This window comes from Talpa occidentalis, unplaced genomic scaffold (assembly GCF_014898055.3).
Source record: "Talpa occidentalis isolate TD23 unplaced genomic scaffold, MPIMG_talOcc4v2.1, whole genome shotgun sequence".
Lineage (NCBI taxonomy): Eukaryota > Metazoa > Chordata > Mammalia > Eulipotyphla > Talpidae > Talpa > Talpa occidentalis.
In genome coordinates, this window is record NW_026555331.1 from 139,687,820 (window position 1) to 139,712,717 (window position 24,898).

Genomic DNA, 24,898 nt, shown 5'->3' on the forward strand with positions numbered 1-24,898 from the left:
ATGCTGAAAGGGAGAGAAGAAATCAAAAAGTAAGCACATCCAAATTTATATTGGTGTTAAGGTCAGGAACCATTGCCACTACACTTTTATAGATTTTGTTTTTTAATGACTCTGTTGGATGTTTTACAAGATGCATCTTTTCTTCTAGCAACAAAGCTAGAAGAGCCTCTCAGGGCTCTGATTAATGACTGTGGCCTCCACAGCTGGAAAGCATATCTTTATATAATAATATTAGTTCGCTATTTCTTCCCAGCCAAATTATTTTGAGGGTTTTTCTCCCAAACCCCAATACCCACTGCATTTGTCCCTATCTAATCTTTTCCCTGATTAAGAGGCCGGGCTAAAATCACTTCTGATTTAATTCTTCAGATTTGGACAAATCGACAATCGAAAAGACTTCCCTTTTGTCATGGACCAAATATTATCTCCCCTCCACAACTCACATGTTGAAACGCCTCCTTAGCATGTCAGCATTAGGAGGTGGGGGCGGGGATAAGATCATGAGGGTGCAGTGTCTTTCTAAGGGGCCCCAGAGAGCTCTGCCTCCCTCCGCCATGTGAGGACACCACATCAATCGTCCTCCGGGCTTGGCGGGGCTAAACCTCTGCTGTCTACAAGCCACCCAGTCAATGGAACTTTGTTGTTACAATAGTCTGAACAAAGACGCCATTTCAAAATGGTGGTCAGGGCACATGAAAGTTCCCACTACAATCACAACAAAGTAGGTAAACTCACCACAATAAAAAGACCATGGGGGCCTGAGAGACTTCAAAACTGTCTGGGAGTCAGAAAAGGATGAAGAATACTGACTGATGAAGCTGAGGAAAGGCAGCTGACAGCCCCAAGGACCCCAAAGAGAGGGTTGCCACTGAGGAGGGAGATAATTAACCAACTTCCACAATGAAAACCCAGAGAGGTTTCAGAAAAAGCAAGGCCGATACGGGCCAGAAATGACACAAAGGACAGAAAAGAGAAGCTTCACTGAAAAGTCAAAGTAGCAACAATTCTTCCTTCCATGTCTTTATAAGGAACAACAAGCCTTAGAGGCCCCCAGGCAAAAATCAAAGGTTTAAAAAGGGAGAGGGATCTCTAAAAAATTTATGTAAAATCTGGTGAGGCCCAAACAGCTATTGCGGTTCCCAGATGTCCATTGTCAGGCCTCGCTGCTGCACTTGCCCTCCTCATCCCAGGGCCGGCTCTGAGCTGCCAGAGGACATGCTGGCCTGGCAGCTCACAGGAGGGAACATTCAGGGAGTAGAGCACAGTTCAAGAAGGCCTGCAACGTGCGTGGAAAACCAGATCAACAACGAAGAGACCCCAGAAGACAGAAAATTCAAGGGAGCAAAGATACTCCAGAGAACTCAAAACAAACAAACAAACAACATTCATTAGTGTACCTAGAAATAGTTGAGGTGATAGTCATAACCACGTACCTACCAAGAACCACAGCCAGCACCACCACAACAAAAACACACAGAAATAATCCAAGAAAAAGGTCTACGAAATTAAAAACGTGTGCTCCTGGCACTGAGAACTGGGGACACTACAGGCCTGTGCCTAGGGGTCTCCCTCACAGCTGTGGTCCTGGTGATTTAACCACCTGTGGTAGCTCCACATGCAGCATGGTCACATGTAGGAACCAGCACGTGCAGGATAGGTTCATGGAGGGGTGACACCAAAGCCCATGTCTTCAGAGAGACGTAATGAAGACTCCTGAAAAGTACCGATTAGGAAGAAGCAGCTTAAGGTGGAGATTTCAAGATTTCAACATTTTGGATGCACTTCTGAAATGTCCCCTGAAGCACTTCACAAGCAAGATAAGCATCCTTCCCACTGGGTGGCAGGCATACTGTCCTTCCTGAGAGCAGAGAGAGGGATTCGATCACTGGATCCCAAAGCTCTCTTTTCATAACCCAGAATTCTGTGATCCCTAATTACTATCCTGAAATAAATTTCATTAATAAGTAGTAACTAGTATACATATAATTTTTAAGCCTTAACATAAAACCCTAAATGTAATATAAAAGAGAAACTAAGAGAAAAGCAGCTTACAACAAAATCTACACATTTCAGAATGTAAATAATTTTCAGTTCCAAATTAATTATGAAATGAAATAGCTGTTACAACTTACTTCGGAGAGTAAGTCTGGAATAAGTCAAGTAAGAAGCCTCCCAGATGAAGAATACAGAGCTATAGGTGAGCAACAGAATGAAAATGAATACATTCTGTATTTGCTAAAAGTATGCACAAGCGCGCTATCTTGTGTTTTTATGTAAAATGGAATTAGGTCTTGGCTTGGATCATTAAAAACTGATTTTTCACTAAATGAATAACCAACGGAACAGCTAAAAGTGATGTAGGTTTCAGGGCAGTTCTTTGTCTTTTCTAAAAAAATCTCTGCTTCCCACCCACTAAATAACTTGCATGGTAGAACCAAACACCCCTCATCAGTTTCTACTACATGTCCCCTAGGGGGCAGTACTGTCCCCAAGAAAATCCTGGCCAGAGGGCCTTGCTGAGTTTCCTTTTAGCCATTATATTCTGTCACGCTGAGGATCAAATCTGTAAGAACAAATCAGCAACATAGCTAAGAAATATATTAATTTAATATAGAAAATGACTATGAAGAGATTAATCTAGCTTAGGCCTATGCTATTAACCACAGCATGTTCAACATTATTCCTTCCTTGAAATGAAGATAACTTGTGACTCCAGAAAAAACACGGAGTGGAAAGCTGGATCTGGGCTCTTGGTTAGCTAGCACAAAGTGATTCCGATTTTAGAATTTTTAACATCCAATCTGGTTAATGATAAAAAGGGAGTTTTTCATAGATCGCTACAACTCTCATTTCCTCAAAACAAGAATTAGTGCATTCTTTCACATGTGGTCATTACAGGAAGAGGGGGGGAGCCATTTACTGTAAAAGCTTTTCTGATGCAATTCCACCACCTCTTTCAAAGAGAGAATTCATCCAAGAAGGCTTAGTCATTTCTTCAAGAAAAATGCCACTATACTGAATGCACATAGACGGACCCACATGCCTGAGGATACACCGGGTGGGTCCACCGGTAGAAATAGATGGAGACCGAGAGGCAGAAAGAGACTCGCCTAGCTTCTGCCTCAGAAAGAGTAAGCAGTGTGCCTCAAAATTTGGCCATAGGTCTAGTCCGACATGTACATAGCATCATTATTTCGTAAATCAGATACAAACATCGATTCCCCCCCCACACCCAACTTTTAAAGCATACTTCCTAAAAATACAAGACTTCAGCTCTAAACCAGGAACCTATGTGTAATTAGTATCTTAGCAACTACAGTTATTTCATTTTAAACATTTCATGCAAGGAGGGGAAAATGGAATCTTCTATTTTAAAATCTGAAAAGGAAACTACATTCTGAAGGTGAATTTTACATCAAGAGGGTGAACCAGTAGGTATCGCTAATATCATAAAGTAAATCAGAAGATTTCAAACAATTCTGAGCTCTTCTCAAAGAGAAGACTCATTTTTCTCAAATCTCAAATCCACCCAAAGGGAAAAAAAAAAAAAAAAACGAAAGGATGTCCCCCATATACCCTTACCCGGACAACCATTAATTCTTCAGTCAGAGGCACCACCTTGCTTCTCTGGAGGAGTCACCACAAAGCCCCATGCCCAGGAGTTACCCAAGACTCTCGGCTGTGTCCTGCTGAAGCCTTAAATCCCCTTGATGAATGAAACTGCACCTCGTCATAAACTCATTCCGAGCAAGCCATTGGCTAAGTGAAGGCAATGCGTGTGGAGGACTGATTTGCCACCTCGGGGCATGTCTCTTCTATCCCATCTCAGGAAGACATACCACTTCGGAATGAGTCAAAACTAAAAAGGGTTAGTTTCTCTCAGCCTCCCTAATGCTACAGGAAACCACGGAGAGAACAAACCACAGGAGATTTGACTGCTGTGCTCGGCAAGGCCAATGAAGAAAGAATTATGATGTTGACACCAGCAATTTGCAAATAAATCTCAAATCGCTGCCTAAGGTTTTTTGTGTTCTATGACTGTCTGAGAGTTATACATAGGTATAGGCATGGGATAAGTATTTTTAAGCCAAGGATTCTAAGTCATGGCTTTGGGGCTCAGAATTACCACAGAGTAGCAAAATTTCTCAAAAAAATATTAAAACCAAGAATAATGAAGCAATGATGTAGTTGATCTTTCTAGAATTAGAGATTTTCAAAATATAGTCTTGGATCATCTGCATTAGAAAGACCTACGAATGGATTCAGAATTATGACATTTGCGGGGGTGGGAGACAGTGGAGGACAGCAGGACTCTGCATATTAACTAGCATTTCAGGCTATTCTTACATATTTTGAAGTTTAAAAACTACATTTTCTGGGGTCTCCGCGGTGGTGCAGAGGTTGAGCGCTGGGTTGTGAAGCTGCCCGCAGCCTCTGCAGCGCCAATCCCCAGCCACCGGGTGAGGGTCCCACATGGCAAGCAGACCTCTCCTGCCACCCGCTGCTCCCCTCAGCGGTGTGTTTCATCAGTCTGCCTGTTCCGTTCCCCGCTCTGGCTCTGGTGAATCCTTTCACCCTCCCGCACTTCTGACTATACCCAGTGCTTGTATGAATAAATAAATAAATCTTTAAAAAAATAAAAACTACATTTTCTGTTAACAGAAGTGAGCTGATTATAGCTGTTGCCGCCTTCCTTTATTCTATTATTTTGCCTTAGATTATTGCTTAAACAAGGAGTGTTATGAACATGAACCCCAAGACAATTTCAAGACAATTTGTGGCTTTAACTATAGGTTCCCCCCACCTCCCTCCCCATCCACCTCTCCACTGAGAGGAGAGCTCAAGCCACAGGACCTGAAAAACGCAGTCCTCCAGGTTGAACGCAAACAGATGTTAAAAGATGTTACAACCAGAAAAACCAAACACATATGCTACTAGAAACAAGAGGAGGAAAGTGAAGACAAAAGGACACTCGCATCTAATAACTACTTGCTATATTCCAGACTCTGCAACAAGAACTTTCACAAGGTTTTCTTTGCCACAGATGTCTCAGCAAAAAATCACTTCTTCAGAAGAACATGAATACACAAACTCAGGAGTCTACAGCTACCAGCAGGGACTCACCAGCAATGCATCCTCTGAGTAAGATCTTGCGTTGGTTTTGTGTGTCCAGCTCCACCCTGCGCGCCTCTGAACATAAAGGATTAAAGAAAAAAAAAAGGAATATTGAGAAAATGTCAAAATTGTATTTAAAAAGCTATCTTTTTATAGTTCTTGGTTCCTTCTTGATCTAACCTAAGACTGTGCCAACTTTTAGAAAATTCAGAATTGTTTTTCTTCACCTGTTCTCCATTTTAACCAATGTACTTCAACCTGAAGAACTAAGGGGGAAACCCCATGATTATAACTGGAGTAGAAAAGTATTATTGGAACATTAATAAAAAAGTTTTACCTTTTCCTCCAACATAAAGTTTCTAAGGAAATGTTCTGGATGAAGGTAGCCTCACAGAGAAAATAGCATATGTGTGGAAAAGCTCTCCAACTCCCTCCCACCTCCACACGCACTTTTCAGGATGACTATGCACTTGACATCCCACCACAGTCCAGACTGTAAGCAAGCTGATCTTACATCTTTAACTTTATACCATGAGCTGATCCGGATAGTTGGGTATTCCAAGTGTCGTGCACAATAGGTAAAATTCAGAGTTGTCAGGGCAGTGGTTCTCAAACTACATGTGAGCAATAGAACCCCTTTCATTATCCTCTCCAATGAAATCCCAGGTGAAAGCCCAATATTCATACAAGATGAAACATCCTCGGTTGACAGGGCGGGCTGAAAGGCACCTCTCCTTATACAGCCACTTAACTCATCTCATCCTCCAAGGTCTGAGGCAATCCTGCCAGACCCAGGGCTCTATTTTATCTTGCCTCAGACCTTGATGATTTTTAAGAATTTATATTTTATCGTTTAATTTTATGCATGTCTTTGTGTTTCACAGTTGGACACATAAGAAATTTTCCAAAGCTATGTCAAGTCGAATTTCAAAGCTGCTACTCCATAGAACTTAGGAATTCTGTTACATATTTGGCTTGGGTGGAGTCTAACATAAGAATAATAAGCTCTATTTGTATCTGTTTAGCAACAATACCCTTATTATATTTTCAAGTTCAAGGTTACTTTATAAACACAATATTTTGTTAAGATAATGCATTTTAAGTGAATGAGAACACGGACTGAAGACCTCCAACCGTGATTTCACAGTGGCCATTTGCTTGCTACACAGTAAGTCTCAGACTATGCACGAAAACGCAAGCCAAACCATAAAAAGACATTAAATTGAGATCTAAAGAAAGGAATGGATATAAAGTTGCTAGGTAATCATTATAATTTTTTTTTTTTAATTCCAGATCAGTACAGAGAACAAGACAGAAATACTTTCACAAAGAGCCAATATTTCTCAAATTCTACTAACGGGAAAATATAATAGCTTTTCTTTTTAAACATTTTATGACAGCTGCTTCCCAGTTTAAAAAAAAAAAAGATATCATGTCTCATTAGACAAAGTTGTCATATTTCAAGTGTACATGCGAGAAAATGGCCAGGGTGAAGGGGGTCGGCTGGGACATGACCTGGAATCAAGGCAAGGTCCCCATGTTCTGGAATCAGCTACCCCTCAGGGTAAATGGAGAGTTAAAAGCAGTGGATTCTATGTCCAGAGTGTCACAAACACATCCACAGAAGAGATAAAGTGATGTGTCATCTCAAAATCCACGCCTAACCAGAGTAATGTTTTTAGAATACTCTGAATTCTCCTATGACTTCCATTTTAATTTATTATTGAAAAATCATTATGGAAGCACTTTTAGTAGTCCTTAGAGGATTTTAAAATAGTCGAACTCTTTCACGAACAGAGGCATAGTTAAGAGAATAAATAACATTAAGTACTCTTCAAATCCCTGGTTATGTCCCAAAATTACTTATGTTGGGGTCTAGGACTGGAGTTACTGTTCCCGCAGGGAGTGGATCTGCTAACAGCAGTTAGTACCCAGGGCATACCACAAAGACTTCACTCACTAGGTATGTGTAATAAGTAGTGTATACCTAAAATGAAGTGCACATTGTTGCTATGTTGCAATACTAGTAATTATCAAAGGAATAAAGTAAGAGAACAAAGAATATTTTTCCTTTATCTGTATGCAAATGTATGAGAAGGTTTACATAAAAGAGGATGAACCTGACTGAGGCACTTTTGGGGATTTGAAAGTTGAGGACACTGGGGTTGATGCCTTATTTTACCTCCCAAAATGCTGCATTCTTTTCTCCTGATGATGATTATACCTTTACTCATGAGACCATCAGCTATGAGAAGGGCCAGTGGGGACTCTCCAAAATTGAGCAAAGAGGGAAGAAGGAGAAAAAGCTTAGAAAAAGAGACTTTCATGAGCTATATGGAAGAAATGGAGTAAGATGCATGTATGGAATTAATAAAGACCTGCAAAGGGAGCAGGAAAAGAAGAAGAACTAATACTCAAAAGTTCAGCCAAGTTAGATGGGCCAGGGTTGTACTGGACATACTCCTAAGCCAGGACAGCGTGGCTGAGGCATGTACAGGCCGTGTGGACCGATGGCCGCAGCACCGTGTGTGGCTGGAGGTACGGGCGACCAGATTGTGTGCAGCGCTAGTGCTCACAACCTGGGAAGGCCATCATAAAGATGAGACTACAGAGTCAGGGCTTAACACAGCATTTGGGGGCAGAGGGGTGTGCTCAGCTTCATGATTGTTCAGGGGATGAACAACTCTGAGCAGTTAGCTCCCAAGCTAATGGACTGGTAGAAAGGGAGAGCCCACTGGACAGCTAAGCACCACACACAGCTCTCCAGGGCTCTGTCTAACAATAACGTCATTTTTCTACATGACTCAATTCTTTCTTCAGCTAGGGATAGGTGGGGAAGAATTAGGCTATCATAATCTGACAATGTTGTTAATGTTATCATACCTACCTATCTACCGGACCTTAAACTGTTTTCCAAAAATGATGATTAGACCCTACTGTTAAGTAATAAGAGTTTTGTGCTACCTTTTTATATTACAAATGTGCATCTTGAATATAGTAAGTTTAATTCTTTTTTTATTTATACAAGCACTGGGTATAGTCAGAAATGCGGGAGGGTGAGAGAAATCACCAGAGACAGAGCGGGGAACAGAACAGGCAGACTGACGAAATACACTGCGAAGGGGAGCAGCAGGCGGCAAGAGAGGTCTGTCACGCCATGTGGGACCCTTGCTGGGAGGCCGGGGATTGAACTGGCGCTGCAGAGGCTGCGGGTAGCTTCGCAGCCCAGCGCTCAACTGCTGCGCCACCAGGGGAGGCCTTATAGAGATGGCCTTATAGAGATGATGGCACAAACTATGACCTAACTAAACAGATTGGTGGCATTTAAATGTGTGTATTTAAACCTGGTGAATTCCAGTTTCATGATGGGGAAGTCCAGATGAAAAGGAAAGGAACCTGGGCTGTAAGAATGGTTTCCCCTTTGGTTCTGGACAAGTCAAATTGGTCTAATAAAGTGTTTTCCAACATACAGGGTGGACCTTTAGTGACCTATAAAATAAATTCAATGCATTACAATCCTTATGTATGAAGCAAACTAGGAAATAAAAAAGAAAATAAGAGCTCATCACATCCAGTGTAACTATTATTTCAAAAATAGTTGTTCCATTTATGTCTGTGTTGTGTGTACTTTTCATGATGTAAAACATACTCCTTTTCCCAGAGTCCCAGAAAAGAAAATGATGTATCAGGAAAGAAGAATAAAAATCATGTTTGAAATGAGGTGGGAGGCTTATGTGTGGATTTAATTTAATGGGTGCTATGCCGGCATGACCTTATCTTGGAAACTAACCCACAAACCAGGATGCATTACTAATCCACAGTTCTCAAGATACAATGCAAGTTATTACTCATTCACCCAGTTCAGTGCCTGTTCTCTCTATATGGGGCTGGTGATAGAAGATCAAATTATTAAATAATTAAGTAGGGTGACATAACATACAGATGCCACGACACAGAAGGAAGGATAAGGAAAAGCGTAGCAAGAGAAAATTTACATAAAATATATAGACAAAATAGGATAAGAAGCAGGTGCCTGGTCTGAGTTCTAAGCACAGTCCAAGCCATTAACTCATTGGAACCTCTCATTCACTCCAAAAAGGGTAAATACTAATACTGTCCATGTTTGATAGATACAGAATCCAAGAAAGCCGTACTCGAACTCAGGAAGTATGGGTGCAGGGCCCTCACTTGTAATGATAACAGTGCCCTGCAGCCACGCGCAGCTGAGTGTGATACCACGACACCAGATAAGCACGTATGTTTACCGGAATTGCACTATTACCTCCACTGCCAAGGCTTGGCTATCTTAATTTCTCCATCAAAATGCAATCTGCAGTCTACACCAGAGACCGTCTCTTTGACACCTTGATACCCCGGTGCATTTTGAACATGCTTCCCAGCAAATGATTCAAACTCCATCTCTCTCTTTCCTTCCTACAAACCATATGAGACTACAACTGAGTGACTTCCTATTTCTCTGCAATGTCTCTAACTTTTATTTAAACACTAAAAAGAACTCATTCTCAGGTACTGACACTTAAGCTTTACTATGAAGCCTTTTCCTCCTCCTCTTGGGTCTTATCTCCACAAGCCAGTGAATCCTGCAGTTGTAGAGATTATTCCAGTCTGGGTAATACACACAGGGGTACCTCTTCCTTTGCATGCAATTTGTGTTACAAAGGTTCAGAGAAATCACAGCTGTAACATGCACGGTGACCAAGGTAGCATGTGCTTCCGGATAATATGAAAGAATTATGCACCAGTGGATCCTTCTCCTCCAACCTATCATCCTTGTCTTCAAAATTACATAGTAAGCCTTGGAGATAGGCCTGGACAATAGTAAGACAGGTAAAAGCCAAAATTACTCTTGACAGAATGCCTGTCTTCCCCATCTGCGCCTACATGCTGAGGGGAGAAGGAAGTGCTAGTCCTTCTGTTATAGAATCTGAGTTAAAAAAGCCCAGGGCACATGAATTCGGGAAAAACAGAAACAGTATTCAGGTCTTTGTCTAACCACTACACCTTGGTCACCACCTTTGAAACTTTTCTCATGAAAGCCCTTTTGGTCAAATAAGCATAGTCTCTTTCCAAAAATTATGGAAAATACATACAGAACAATGCATTGTATGTTATCATGTGAAACATTCAATTATTAGCATAATTCTGGATTCTTTCAAAATGCAATGAAATTCTCAGGTAACAGACCGAATCTGAGGTTTACATGTACTGTGCCAGAGCTGTCGTTTAGGGTAACTGCTGTTTCACAAGCTAGTTGTTTTGTCTGTGTGCACTGCATGTACTTTCCAAAAAACATAATCCCTTCGCTGAGTCCTACTACATTCGGCAAACAGTCTATTAAAACTAAGGCAATGTGGTTTAACACTTCTTTTTTAAAAATACATATATGGCAGAGAACTTTATGTGCTCTGCTATGGTACTCTGTTTCCAAAATAAAATCTCTAATTGAGTAATAACTATCTACGCGGCCATACTAGATGCTAGCAATATGACTTTACTCCTTATCACCAAGATTTTTAGGTTATTTTTAGGCATATTTAGGGTTCCTTCTTTTCTAGATCAGACTAACTTGTTCATTTCTACCAGGAATTCACTGTGTCTAAAAGCAATACTTTTCACATACATTTGGGTACATTATCAGTAGTTAAAAAAAAGGAAAGGAAAGTCTATACCAATCTAGTCACTCAGCTTCTAAGAAAGATACAGCTTTTGGATGAAAGAACAGTAATGTCTGCACTTTACAAATATGACGTTTTGTACTAGTGGTATTACATTTTGGGACTTTTTTGGTGATGATGCTCATTTTCCTACCCCATTTACCCTGTTTCATTAGCTGTGCTTGGAGCTAAGGTCATGCATATTCACCACAGCTCTCCAGAGGAGAGCAGTATTTGGTTGTGGGAATTAGGTATTTTTAATTGGGAAGCCGAATGACTCCCGCAGCCGGGGGAGGGGCAAATGTGAGACTAGCCTCAGCACGCAGACTGCATTAATATAATAAGTTAATGGCCACCACTAAAGCTGCCTCTATAGCAGTAGAAATAATGTGGATAATAAATAACCTTCTAAAAGGGGGATATTCTGTTTACTGAAGGAAACTGCCCAAGGCATCTGGAGAGTACAGGAATTAGGGGAGTTGTTTACTGGGTTGAACGAACTACCCACAGCTGAGAACCACAGCTGAGAGGACGTGGCACTTCTCAGGGTGCAAACCACTGTCAGAAATGGTTCCAGGCTGTGGCTCCAGATTTAAAAACGATCCCGTAAAACCTTCCTTGTCGTGGAGGCAATGCTTGGGCCTCTCTCCTCCTTCCTATCTGTGCCCAGGTCAGGCTGCCCTCGATCTGGTCGAGTGGAAAAAAACTGACAACTGCTGGCTCAAACAGGCTTTGCTTTTCCACTGCATTTTGCTAAGATACATACTTTCCAAGCAGTGTGCTAAAAAACAAATGATAAAAAAGACTGAGGTTTTTAATATTTTAAGCTGAAAAAAAGAAAACAACTATAATTTCGGGTTGAATAAGGGCTGTGAGTCGCCGGGCCCGGTACAGGCCCCCATGCTCTCAGAAACTCCATTTCCTTATCTGTGAATTGAAGCAGTTGGGGCAAATGGCCTCCAACCTTCCTCCAATTCCAAATTTAAACAGTGAAATTTAAATTTTGCTGTGATTGATTTTCCTTTTCCTATGTCCCTGGTCTTAATCCTACACTAATTTCACCATATAAAGAAACAAACAAACAAAAAGGACGAGACTATTAGGGGAGGGAAGACAAGAGGGCTTGTCAAGACAGATTCCAGCTTAATTGCTTGCTTTGCCTGGAAATTGAAAAGTTTTAAGTTTCATTTTAAATTTAATTTACAATGGAAACTGAATAAACTACCTATGCATTCATTTGAACTTTTGGCAATATTGCAACACATTTCCAATCATATTGAAAATTTCTCCTCTCCTTTACAAATACATACTGAGTCATTTTCAAATCTACTACCAGTGCTGTCACTCAAAAAAAAAAAAAAAAAAAAAAGCAAAAACTAAGCAAGAAAATAAGTTACCATGAAAAGAAAACTTTTTATTACCCAGGCTAATGCTCCCTTCTTTTAAGGTGCAAAGCAAAAATTGATTAAAGGTATATATTAATTTTCCCCTTCACCTGGAGAAGCTAGATTACCTATTATTGACGTAGAGATAGCCCAAAATACTGAAATCCCTTGGAATCTTTCTGTCTAAAAGGTCGATTTCCTACTGAACCAGCAAGACATATTTTATAGAAGAAGACTTTCTAACTATTGAGGAAATGTATGAACCATAATGATTACAAACTTTTTTTAATATTATACTATTCTATCCATGAGGGGAGAACCAGAGTCTAAGTTGCAAGTATTTACTTAAAAATCTTTACCATTAATCGGGCCTCCCCAGTGGCGCGCAGCGGTTGAGCGCTGGGTTGCGAAGCTGCCCGCAGCCTCTGCAGCGCCAGTTCGATCCCCGGCTGCTCCCCGGCCACCGGAGGAGGGTCCCACATGGCGCGCAGACCTCTCCTGCCACCCGCTGCTCCCCTCAGCAGTGTACTTCCGTCCTTCTGCCTGCTCTGCTCCCCGCTCTGGCTGTGGTGAATTCTCTCACCCTCCCGCGCTTCTGACTGTACCCAGTGCTTGTAGAAATAAATAAAAATAAATCTTTAAAAAAAAAAAGAATGCATAGATATTTAAAAAAAATCTTTAAATCATTAAGATTACTAACGTAATGCTCCAAACGTAAAAAAATCTGAGTTATTATTTTAGTCTGTTAAATCCTCCTTTTAACAAGTAAGAATTTCCTAGTGTGGCTATCACAGCAGATCATCAATGGAAAACCAAAAGAGCTTTCAACACTGTTGGCACCATTATGGAATCCCAACAAGCATACGTTCTGGTGACCCCTGGTCCCGCACAGGGGTTAGGTAACTGTATTCTTTCACACATGAACCTAACTAGCTTTCTGGTGGTGCACATTCTGGAAAATTGGACTGAGCTCTTCATGAGTGCTCAGTATGTAGGAAATAATAAATGCCGTTAACATCATTGTTTTCTCTTCCATATATAGTATCACAAGGATACAGGACAGATCAAAGCCAATCACCCCTCACTCTGGAAGAGACACAGAGGACTTGCCTGAGAGGGTCTCTGTACAAGGCAACAACAGAAGCTGACCAAGCACCTCCCATGACATCACATATATACTTAAGACTTTAGATTCATCAAGCACTGAAGTTCTAAGCTACAACCCCCCACACACCTACTGATTCATATCTTAGTGTTTATTGTCTTCCTCTTCCTTTTCCTTTATTCACACTTTTAAAATCAGCGTGTGGCTACATATGTGACTTCTCAGGTGCCTGAATGAAAGGGGTAAGAGTTCCTGTTTTCACTTCAGTTTTTTTCTCAGAACATGAATATGGGAAAATAGCCAGAAAAATCGGACAAGAGTGAAATATTTTTTAAAATACATGTTTTTCCTTCCTGTTCAGGGTAATTAAACTCAGAGGTAATGCTTCGTGTTCCCAAATACCTAGGCATCTGCCCTAATGTGTCCCACTGAACTTCCAATAATGCCCTTTTCAGGGCATTATTGTCCTGTGACGAGACAAATGCTTCTAAGGTGGAGCCTTGGCAACACGCAAGGATTCGGCCCTTTCTTCTCTGTACTCTAAAAGATGTTGGTTAAAGGTATTAACATACATATTTGGGTGTTTTTTACGGACTTCCAGGCAGGTTTTGTGTACAAGGAGCAAAAAAGAGCAGGTTAAGAACCAGGCTAGAATTCCACTTTGAAAATTCCTTCCAAATTACAGAAAAAAAAATAAAAAAAATTCTAGTTAAAGTTTATTTTTTATGGCTTCTTAATTTTTCCAAAGAGCTAGAATTCAAATGAAGTGGTCTAGAAGTATTTATTTGAAACCTCTCTCACACTCCTTTCTAAGCACTTGATTCTGCTCTTCTGTGCTAATAATGTGAGCTCACCCAACAGGAATGGGATGGGACTCTCAGATCCAGGGCTATTAGCAGCATGGCAGGGCAGCTTATAAAGTTACATGGAAGAAATAATCAGAGAGGAATGAGAACAAGCAGCAGGTAGGTGTAAGGACAAAAGGAAAGCGAATGAGGGGGAATGGAAAGGATGAATTCCGATGGTGAATACACGGTCGGGGCTAGAGGAGCTTCAGGAGCGTGGTGACGTGTGAGCTGCAGGTCCCTGCTATCTTGGGAAAGGTCATATAGGAGCTGCTTGTTCAGTTTTTCCAAGACAGGATTTTCCACAGTAATGCTATGGTTGTTCCCTTTTGTTTTTCCTAAATTAAAAGAGGACTCTGGATCACCTCCCAGCCCAGCACCCCTGGCATGGTCCCAAGGCTGACCTTCAACTGCTCTGAAATGACCTGACTGGCAGAGAAGTACTGCACCAGCCCAGGCCTTTCTAAGCCGGCTTCCATGCAGAGTCGGCGCAGTCATTGTGTCCTGGCCCAAATGGTGCAAACACAAAGGGCTGTAGAATGCTGCGCCAACATATAGAAAAGTCAAAGAAGGAAGAATATGTATCTGAGATGCCCAGGGGGAGCAAAGGTCCCTTAACACAAGGCTGAGAAGAAAATAGCAGAAATTTTTATTTTTGTGTGTGTTCCATTAATTCAACAGGGGAAAAACTTTTATTTATTAAAAATTGCTTTAGAAATTAAAAAACGGGGGAAATCAAAATGAAATTGAAGGATTTTGATAAATGCACTTTAACATCTACTAGTTATTAAAGTCTGCTTTATTCTCTTCTAACAAAATTTCAAATCTTGGACACTATAAAAGCAATCCAAATTGTGCCATATGCACTGAAAATAATTGTAAAACACATGAATGAATATTTGGCTAATTTTTTGGCATATCTGCTATAGTCATATTTATGGAAAGTCTTCATTACTCACAACTGAAATTAAAACATACTCAAAGAACCAAAGGCACAACTTTGGCTCAGGTTCAATAACACAATATTAAGAAACTTCTATGACTATTCAAGTGAGATCTTTTCAACACAGAAACGGGGGTATGCTGTCACACTCACTGATTACATCTTAGGAACAACCCTCAAAGCTTTGTAAATACTTGGTTCTGTTTTGATTAAAAGAACCATTTTGCACACTTTAGTCTTTAAGATGTGTTATATACCTTGTATAATCTTAGATGTATATAATCAGGATTCCTTAATAAACGTGGCTCTGAAATCAATGAGAATGTTGCTAAAACAGATACGGCACAGACGTAGCAATAATAGTCTAATTGGGATTTCAAAATAAATAGATTTTTAGATTCTTGATTTTCTTTCACCAGATCCACAATTAGAAGCAAATTTGCTACAATATATAGCAAATCAAGCTGCAAACCCACAATACTTAAAACGTAAGTTCGTTAACTGTCTCGGATGAGTGAGTGATGATTCCCAAAAGTTTTAAATGGACCCCAGGTTGTGGCCACTTTACTGAACTATCATTGTATTAGCGCCACGAAGAATACAATGAACGTAAGAAATCACATTTTACCATGAAATCTTTTCCCCCACTAGCTATCAGCTCCTAGATTGGGCTCTATGGTATGAATAGGTTTCATTTCATTAGATATTGAGCAGGTTTGAGGGAATCAGATGGGCAATTTCAATGTATTCCAATATACAAAGGTTTATGTGGACACTATAAAAGCTTGAAGAACTAAAAATGATAATCTGATGATTTCAGGAGAGAATAGCCATGCAATACTACATTCAGGCCAGCAGGTGTCTCTCTGCCACCCACGACATCAACTGAGAAAATAACAAGGGATAGAAGACCTGCCACTGTCATTCTGTGATCCCTGGACCAAGGAGGGGTATATATAGTCAGACAAGACCATCAGAATAGTTTCATGTTTTACATTTCTAAGAAATTAAATATGGGGATTAAACAAATATGGCAATTAATGAAAAACAAGTGTGTTACTTTTTTTGGAAAAAAAAAGTAATATTCAGGATCAGAAATTTACAATTTCATTCAAAATGGTAAATGAAATGATTCTTGGTCAGGAGAGTCACATCAAAGTTCAAACAGAAAGCTGAGGATGCGAACAGTATGTGAAAACATAGAAACAGAAGTTTAGATAGAAATGAAGGACGGTGTTTTATTCATAGAGAATTAAGTGATGGCAAATTCGAGGGCCCTTTAAGGGCTAATAGCGACCTGCGCACACACTACTATAAAATAAGGAGAGCAAGGAACCCTTGACCCTTCCACAGCACCAAAGTATTGCAAGTCTGTCAAAATACAACTGACTAGCATGCTACAAAAGCCATTTTGTAAGTTATGGAAACCATTACAAAGAAAAAAGAGAAAAAAGAAGCGGCAGAATCCTACAGACTGAAAAAGCCTATCATGTGCAGTAAAGATATTTACTACTTTGGAAAATCTACTCCCATGTGTACAGGTGTGCGCACTGGGCCCTAAGGTAGCACATTTCTGCCCGTGAGTTCCAAGAAGAAGGTTGAAGGCCATGGAGAAAGGACACGACCAATAGGAATGTCACATGCAAAGGGAATACCCCAAAGTCCCAGAAGGGAAATGTGACAAAACATAAAATGACCCAGTGTTTGTAACAAACTGGAAAAGCAGAAGTCGGGAAAGAAAGCCATCTAGGGGGATATCACACTTGCCCACGTGACCGCAGGCTGGGCTCCCGGGGTCTCCTTCCCACCCTGAAGAAAGCGTGTTGAGGGACAGGAGCTGGGGGCAAAGGAGGCTAAAGATGAGGCAGGTGGGCTGAGAACATCCCTCTGCCCTGAAGACCCAGGTGCCCTAATGCAAGGTCAAAAGGCAGGACCTGGTGCAGATCCAGAGAGAAGGGGGTGGGAAGGGAGAAAGGTGGCAGGTGTGACTTGTCCAACTTCATGCCACACAGAGCACGTAATGCATGTGCCCTTAGCAGTGCCGGCTGAGCATCTTGGGGGGCTCAGTAACATGTACACTTTTAGGACAAGTTAGCGCCCAGGCACTGCCAGTCGCTCAAAACGTCTTACTCCAAGTGATCTCGGCACCAATTACAAAGTGGGGGTGCTGATGTTAATGCCACCCCTGAAGCACTGCAGGGGGGGCCTTTGCAAGCTGAGCTCTGCTGCATTCTTCCAAATGACCAGGAGCTCTCTCCTTAAAAATTTTAAAGAAGCTTGTTTTAATTCAAAATTAAAACTGATCTGACACACAGTCTGCATGAGCGAGCACACAAAAATAAAAATGAATGGGGGGGGGGGCTCAGATACTTAGAATGTTTAGAGATTAAGGAATCATGTTGCTCAGGCCACAGTAATGGGTGATACAGAAGCCACGTCAGGACGAGTGATGTCACACTCAGATACAGAGAACTTGCTGGGGTTGGGCATTTTTGGTGGTATGACTAGGCTCAGGTGCATTCAAAAGAACTTACAATAATCACAAGCACACACAGTATTTACTGGTGCCAGGTACTCTTTCAGAAACTTCACAAATACTAACTCATTTCACTAATACACAAATGCTGCCAAGTTCAGTTACCTGTTCAGTAGTTTATTCTGTTCCATTAGAAGTGCCTCTGTTTCTGCCATTTCTCTCCTACAAAAGGTAAGAAAAATAGGTGGTGAGTACTCACAAATGCACCATGTGCATCATTATCCTCTTCAAAAGGGCTTCATTAAACTTTGGTCAGTTACTTCAGCTGCCCACCTTTCCTGAGTTCCCAAGCATGAGCATGGCAACACCACCATCATAGGTACAGGTAGCAGGAGAGCTGAAAAGCAAATACCTCATGGTTTCAAAAGAAATCCACGTGGCATAATAAAAACTGGGACACGGGGCAAACAATGTAGGCCAAGATTCTCCTTGACTATGAAACCGTCTGCATTTAACAAGTGTTTTCAAACTACGTTGCCTCTGATGTTGAACGGCACTTTTCCCCAATGGGTCAAATTTTTGCTATTCTAAAGATACAAACAATTAGTGGATGTGACTATTACAAATTTACTTAAAATTGTAATGGAGAAGCATTCATTAAAAAAGAAGCTGTTATGGCCAACAGGCATATGAAAAAATGTTCAACATTGCTTGTAATGAGGGAAATGCAAATCAAAACTACTATGAGATACCATCTTACACCAGTGAGAATGGTACATATTAAAAAAACCAGCAACAACAAATGTTGGCGAGGGTGTGGAGAAAAAGGAATTCTTCTGCACTGTTGGTGGGAGTTCAAACTGGTCCAACCACTATGGAGAGCTGTGTGGAGATTTCTGGACCTACTAAACATAGAGCTTCCACAGGATCCAGCAATTCCACTCCTAGGTATTTACCCAAAGGACACAGAAACATCAATTCCAAAGAACACCTGCACCCCTATGTTTATAGCAGCACTGTTTACAATAGCTAAGCTTTGGAAACAACCCAAATGCCCACAAATAGATGACTGGATCAAGAAGATGTGGTACATATACACCATGGAATATTACTCAGCAATCAAAAAAGATAAACACATGCAATTTGCAGCAACATGGATGGCGCTGGAAGGGATCATGCTCAGAGAAATAAGCCAGAAAGAAAAAGAAAAATATCGGATGGTCTCACTCATAGCAGGAATCTAGAAAACTTAAATAAGGGACCAGGAAAATGCATAACTATAAGAAAGTGAAAATCAAAATCAACAAAAAACTATGAACCAGAGACACTTTTTTGGGGGTGGGGGCGGGAGGGGAGGGATTGGGGTCAGAATGGGGGGGCTGCAGTTGTATGGGGAATATAAAAATAAAATTTATTATTTAAAAAAAAAAAAAGAGGGTGTTGCCCTTGGAAAGGTAGCATCAGAATCTCTGCCAGGTGACATTACCTGGGGACTTAATGACTGTCTAGTGTCTGACCCTCACCACTGCTCAAAGGTCTGTCACACTAAGATTCCATAAATGATCACGTTAATCAGTACTTAGTACGGCTAACCCAGCTCGCACAAGGTTACTATTTAAAGCCATAATACCCACACATTCATTTACAATAAAAACAGGCTGCTCCATGCAGCCTGACCAATATATTCAATTTTTGTTTGATTTTTTTTTTCCTCAAAATTTTTTACTGCAGTAACAGAAAAGTGACACTTTCTAAGTTTCAAGTATATAATCTTCTACTCCAACATTTGTAGATAAGACATGATCACCACCCAGAAGTCTCATTTCCATCCACACAAACACACTTGATGCCCCTTTATCCAATTCACCCACCACCCTTCTCCCCACCCCTCGGGTAACCACCATTCTGTTCTTATAATCTAAGAGTCTTATTTTGATTTCTTTGTTTTGCTTCTGTCTTTCACATGTGAAACCACAGGGTGTTTGTGTTTCTGTCTGAATTATTTCATTCAGTATACCTCTGGGTCTACCCATGTTGTGCCAAACTTTTATCAGTTTTTTTTTTTAATAGAGGCATGTTTATTTATTTATTTGTTTGTTTGTTCGTTTTGTTTATACATGCACTGGGTACAGTCAGAAGCGCGGGAGGGTGAGAGAATTCACCAGAGCCAGAGCGGGGAGCAGAGCAGGCAGAAGGACCGAAGTACACTGCTGAGGGGAGCAGCGGGCGGCAGGAGAGGTCTGCGCGCCATGCGGGACCCTCCTCCCGTGGCCGGGGAGCAGCCGGGGATCGAACCGGCGCTGCAGAGGCCGTGGGCAGCTTCGCAACCCAGCGCTCAACCACTGCGCCACCGGGGAGGCCCACTTTTATCAGTTTTTACAGCTACCTGGTATTCCATTGTGTGTACTCTCTATTTCTTTAGTCAGCAAATATTTCCTGAAACCCCAGGCACAGGCATCTTACAGGCAGGTTAAAGAAGACTGTTTGGTGAGCGTATCAGAGCAGCCCCTTCCAGATGCCAGCAGTGCCCAACATTCTCTCTCTAGAGAAGCATTCTCTCTCCTCCGCTGCCGGAGTCCAAGCTGCCATCATCCTTCTCTTGAACAAACACAAAAACACCGTTAGCTATTTTCCCAACTTCCACTTTCTCCCTTCCAGTCCATTACCTACAATGTGTCCAGATTAAGATTTTAAAATGGGGCCTCCCTGGTAGTGCAAGAGGTTATGATGCAACCTGTGAAGCTGTTCACAGCCTCTGCAAGCATGAGTTCAATCCCCAGCCAGGGAGCTACCCACATGGCGAAGCAGACCTCTCCTACCTCGCCCACTGCTCCCCTCAGCAGGGTATTTTAGTCAATTTGCCTGTTCTATTCCCCACTCTGTCTCTGGTGAATCCTCTCACCTTCCCATACCTCTGGCCTGTACCCCACTTCTTGTATGCATAAAAAAATAAATCTTAAAAAAAGGAATTTAAAATGGAAGAGAGAGAGTGGCTCAGCCTTACTGAAACCCTTTTAATGCCCTGCACTGACCTTATGAGAAATACTCAAAAGCTGCCCCTATTGGCTTGCTTGGTTCCTGCTCTCCTCTCCCGCTTCCTTCCTGTCACCCCCTCACTTCTGTCACACTGTCTCCCTTTACCCTCTGAATGCACAGGACTCCAACACTTCATAGATTCTGCACACCTTGCTTCCTCTACCTGGGAATTCATGCATGTATTTCTGTCCTAGTCCCCAAGCACATGCCTAGCTAGTCACACCAGGACTTAGCTCAAGGGTCACATGACTAAGACTAGGACAAATGCTCTTATTTTAAGTTCCTGTATCACCCTGCATTTCTCCTTTGGAGCACTTATCACAGTAACTAATAGTAAATTAACATGACTGTTTTAACTCTTGTTTATCTCCCTCACCAGATGATAAGTTGCTCCATGTGGATGGACACTATGCTCACTTTATTTTTGTGTGGGTGTTCATTTTGTTAGCACCTTCCAAATAGTGGACGGTCAAGAGACTTTACTGAGTGGCTGATGGCCAAAGGTGCCTGAAACAGGAGGCATCTACCACCACTCCGACCACCTGGCTTCCCTGAGTGGATTCATTCTCCTATGTGGTTTCCTAGTAATTTGATGACCAAGGTCTACGTCTGTAACTTTGTTTCCTAGACTCTCAAGGCCAAAAGAAATCTTAAGATGCTGCAAAAGAAACAGCACAAAGTTCACTGTAACTTGGGGAGCAGCTCTGCAGAGAGGACTTGTGGCAGTGGGTTACTAAGAAACACTATCAACAAAAAGGAAAACATAATTTGCAGCCAAAGGAAGCTCTTGATGAGACAACACTGGCAAACAATTAATGGGCGCATGCGCGACACCCAGCCCAGCGTCCTCGGAGGACAGGCGTTAAGACCCAGAGTCTGATGAGGGATCCTGCCACTGCTAGGAGGTAGAAAGCAAGAGGACCCCCAGAAGCCCCCACATACAGACTCCTCCCCCAAGGGCCTGCTGTGTACTCACTGTGCTATCCTCCCATTTGTGTCAAATGGCTCACAGTTGTGGTTAATTTTTTAAAAGATGTTCTCTTAATATTTCAGTCCTCTTGTGTGATGAGAATGAGGACAAAACTAGCTAGAAGTCCCACAGAGCTCTGAACTCCTGCCTGGTCATAGGGTTGGAGGGGGCCTCCTTCGTTCATCCATTCAACAAAGAGCAGGCACCTCAAGTAAGCCAGGCATTATTCCAGGTGTTGTGGAAATGCAGTGAGGAAGACAAAACCACCTCTTCTTAAGGAGGCATTATTCTAAGAGGAGATGGAAAATTAACACATAATATGTAAAAATATAAATATATCGGGGGAGGGGTTAAATAGGATGACCAAGGAAAATATCACTGAGAAATCTGTGACCTGAAGAAGTCTGCAGCTCAGGTGAGCACATCCTGGGAAAGTCAGTTCCCAACAGAGGGATGAGCCAGGTGCAGGCCCAGGGGGGAGTGTGTCTGATCTGGCCTGGGGTGCTCGAGGAAGCCCGTAGTAGGGTGTGTGGTCAGAGGGGAGCAATGGGCTTCTTAGGGCTGCATGGCTTCAGCTTTTATCCTGAGAGCCGTGGAATGCCGCGACAGGGCAGAAGCAAACGTGACTTGGCTGCTGTGTTTGACAGCAGCCTGTCGAGAAGGGAGGAAGCAGCAAAATCAGTGATCAGACCTGACACAACCCAGGAAAGCGATGACAGCTGCCTGGACTAAGGGACAATGGAGGTGCTTCTAGGAAACAGCTGGATTCTTCCTGGAGCTTGAAGGAATGTCCTGGAATTAATTCCCCCAACGGATGATCTTATATCGTCTAAATCCTTCATCACTTAACGGTTTAATTACTACTTTTCCCAAAGAAAATTTAGCCAATTGTTACCTATACAGAAGTAATTAATATGTCATCATCACAGACAGTGGAAATGACTGAACAAAAGAAAATCCTTGTATCACATTTCTAAGGATGGAAATACAGGTACTGGCTCTACCGGTCACCACTATGTATTAGCTTGCTTGGCTGACTCTGAAAGGGTTCCCCGAGGTAAGGGACCATCTACACTTGAGACTGCTGTAGTCTATGACTACAGGTTTTCCAGGTGAAGACCTGCCTGCAGAGGTCCATCTAGATACAGACCAAACAGGTATTCCTGGTGGCAGCTCGGGTTGCAGTGTCTAACCCTGATATCTCCCAGCTGTGCCAGTTGTGTTCATCCATTTTCAGTTTTTGAGTGCCAGTTTCGATGCCTGGCACATCACTGAGGAAGCCCCCCTTTTATGGACTGTTTTTTTCCTGGAAAACCCATGATGATAACATGACATGAAGAACAAACATGATGAAATTCATAAAACAAAAAAAAAAAAAAACCCACCATAGTCACCTTTTAAATCTGTTCTGTTGGCTAATAAGGGACTGGGGGGAAAAAAAAAAGTCGGGGTAGATCTTTGCAAAGAACCATCTCCAGGGCAGGTAAGCAGCTCTTCCTCCCTACCCTCAAGCCATGGAGCCCATCATCTGTGAGGTAAACACACACCCATCTTCCTAAACAGACAGTTGTTGTGTACCCAAACGCCATGGCTGGCCTGGTCGCTAGCTGCAGACAGAATTAAACTCCTGCTCAACATGTAACACTAGAGCTGGTATGTCTTAGTTGTTCTCAAAATGTGCTATGGCACGTCCTGGCATCACCCATGAGGGCAGTGCTTTTCAACTTTCAACTTGCACAGGGATTGCCTGCGGGAGGGTCTTTATTATTTTTACTTTAACTTTTGGGGTTATATTTTTGCACGTTCCACTCACCCGCCACCAAGCACTCACCCACACCAAGCCCATGCCCCATCTGCCTCCCCCCGGGGGTTTTGTTAAATTGCTGACTGTAGCTGGTCCCGTAGCTGTGGGATGGGGCCCGAGATTCTGCATTTCCAGGTGCTCCCCAGTGGTGCAGCTGCTGCTGGGTTGTGAACCACAGAGTACACAGTGGAAGAATATTTATTGTCCCCTCTTTTACCCTGCCCCATCTAGTTCCTTCACAACAACCCCTGACAGAGATGGAAACAACTGCACTCATGAATAATTGCTTTACGCTTACACTGGGAACAAGAATCTGCCCTCCAGGGCATAGGATAGTTAAATCCCTGCAACAAGCAGTCTTTTTTGTAGCATCCTTAGCCACAGACTGAACTGAAAATTCTACTTGAGAAACCATATAATACTGAATATTTTCCTCCTTCACCTTCTACTGTCAAGATGCTAACCCATAGACAGCCATGGCACTGGCTGGGAAAGCACAGCAGCTTTACGACAGGAGTTAGAGCAGATGGCCATGATGGCTTACCTGCTCCTAACAACTAGCCCTTGAGACTCTACCTGCAGGACCCAACCACTTCACTTGCAGCCAGAGGGAGTTCAGTATTCACACATGGTCAAATGCATCCTTTGGAATACAACTGTTTCTAATCACAAATACAAGAGTTTCTAATCACAAATAGTTCGTGTGAAGTAGTAGCCTGAGCTGTACATGCCTCTCCCAAGCCCTCACTTCTGAGCTACTTCACCCCATGGTAATGAAAGTTAATAAAGCTACTTCACCTCATTTTAGGAATTATTCTCTCCTCCCCCGACTCCCCTTACCTTTATTAACATGTCACAGCTATGGATTTCTTTCTTAGTTTGCTTCTGAAAGTTGAGTAGTGGGACTATTTTTTTTTTAAAGTGAGAAAAGCCTGATTATCATTTTTCTAAAGCCCTAAAATGAACAAGCAGAGACAGCGTGATGGGAAAGAGGCTGAATCTACCTTAGTAAGCAAAGGAGAGGCTGGATGAACATTCCTGGTGGCTTCCCTCCCTGGGGATCTCAAAGACCCTACAGAAGGGAGGCCCACGGGCGAGAAGGTACAATACCAATGACTGCATGGAGATCTGTCCCATCAGAGATCTGGGAGATCAAACCACCTGTTTGTAGACTCCTCAAGGACCAACGGGAATTACCAAGGGGCTATAGAAAGGAAACAACTATTCACCAGAATTTATTAAGGATTAACAAAGGTATGCTGAGCTTGAGGTAAGATTTAAAGAAGTGAAAAGCCACCTACTTACAAAGGCATGTATGTGGCTGAGGGCAGACAAGACCCCTAAGGCTGGACCCCAAAGGTAATATCAAAATCTACTTCTCAGCCACAGAACCTTTTTTTTTTTTTTTTTTGGCAAAGCTGTGAGCTCCCATCACTGTTGATCCTCATCCTGCTGCATGCTCCTGTCCAACCTCCTGCGTCCAATCACATCAGGCCTCACACCGCTCTTCAAGCCCAGCTCCCTGACTGTGTCACACGTAGATG

At 42.1% G+C, this 24,898-nt stretch overlaps 2 long non-coding RNA genes across 6 annotated transcripts in view; one reads left to right on the forward strand and one right to left on the reverse strand.

Moving 5' to 3' along the window:
* Positions 1-24,898, reverse strand: part of LOC119247014 (uncharacterized) — a 157,168-nt gene that overhangs the window by 43,448 nt on the left and 88,822 nt on the right. For 3 of the 5 annotated variants that reach the window (XR_008550861.1, XR_005125637.2, XR_008550860.1), the window contains 2 exons: positions 17,710-17,766; positions 4,805-5,190 (listed from right to left, as the gene is read on the reverse strand). This is a non-coding gene — a long non-coding RNA (uncharacterized LOC119247014). Of the gene's footprint in view, positions 1-4,796; positions 5,191-17,709; positions 17,767-24,898 lie in introns of those variants that run through there. The other 2 variants (XR_008550858.1, XR_008550859.1) reach the window with 2 other exon arrangements.
* Positions 13,391-16,124, forward strand: LOC119247046 (uncharacterized). Its single transcript, XR_005125643.2, has 3 exons — positions 13,391-13,522; positions 15,488-15,556; positions 15,889-16,124. It is a non-coding gene; the product is annotated as an uncharacterized LOC119247046 (long non-coding RNA).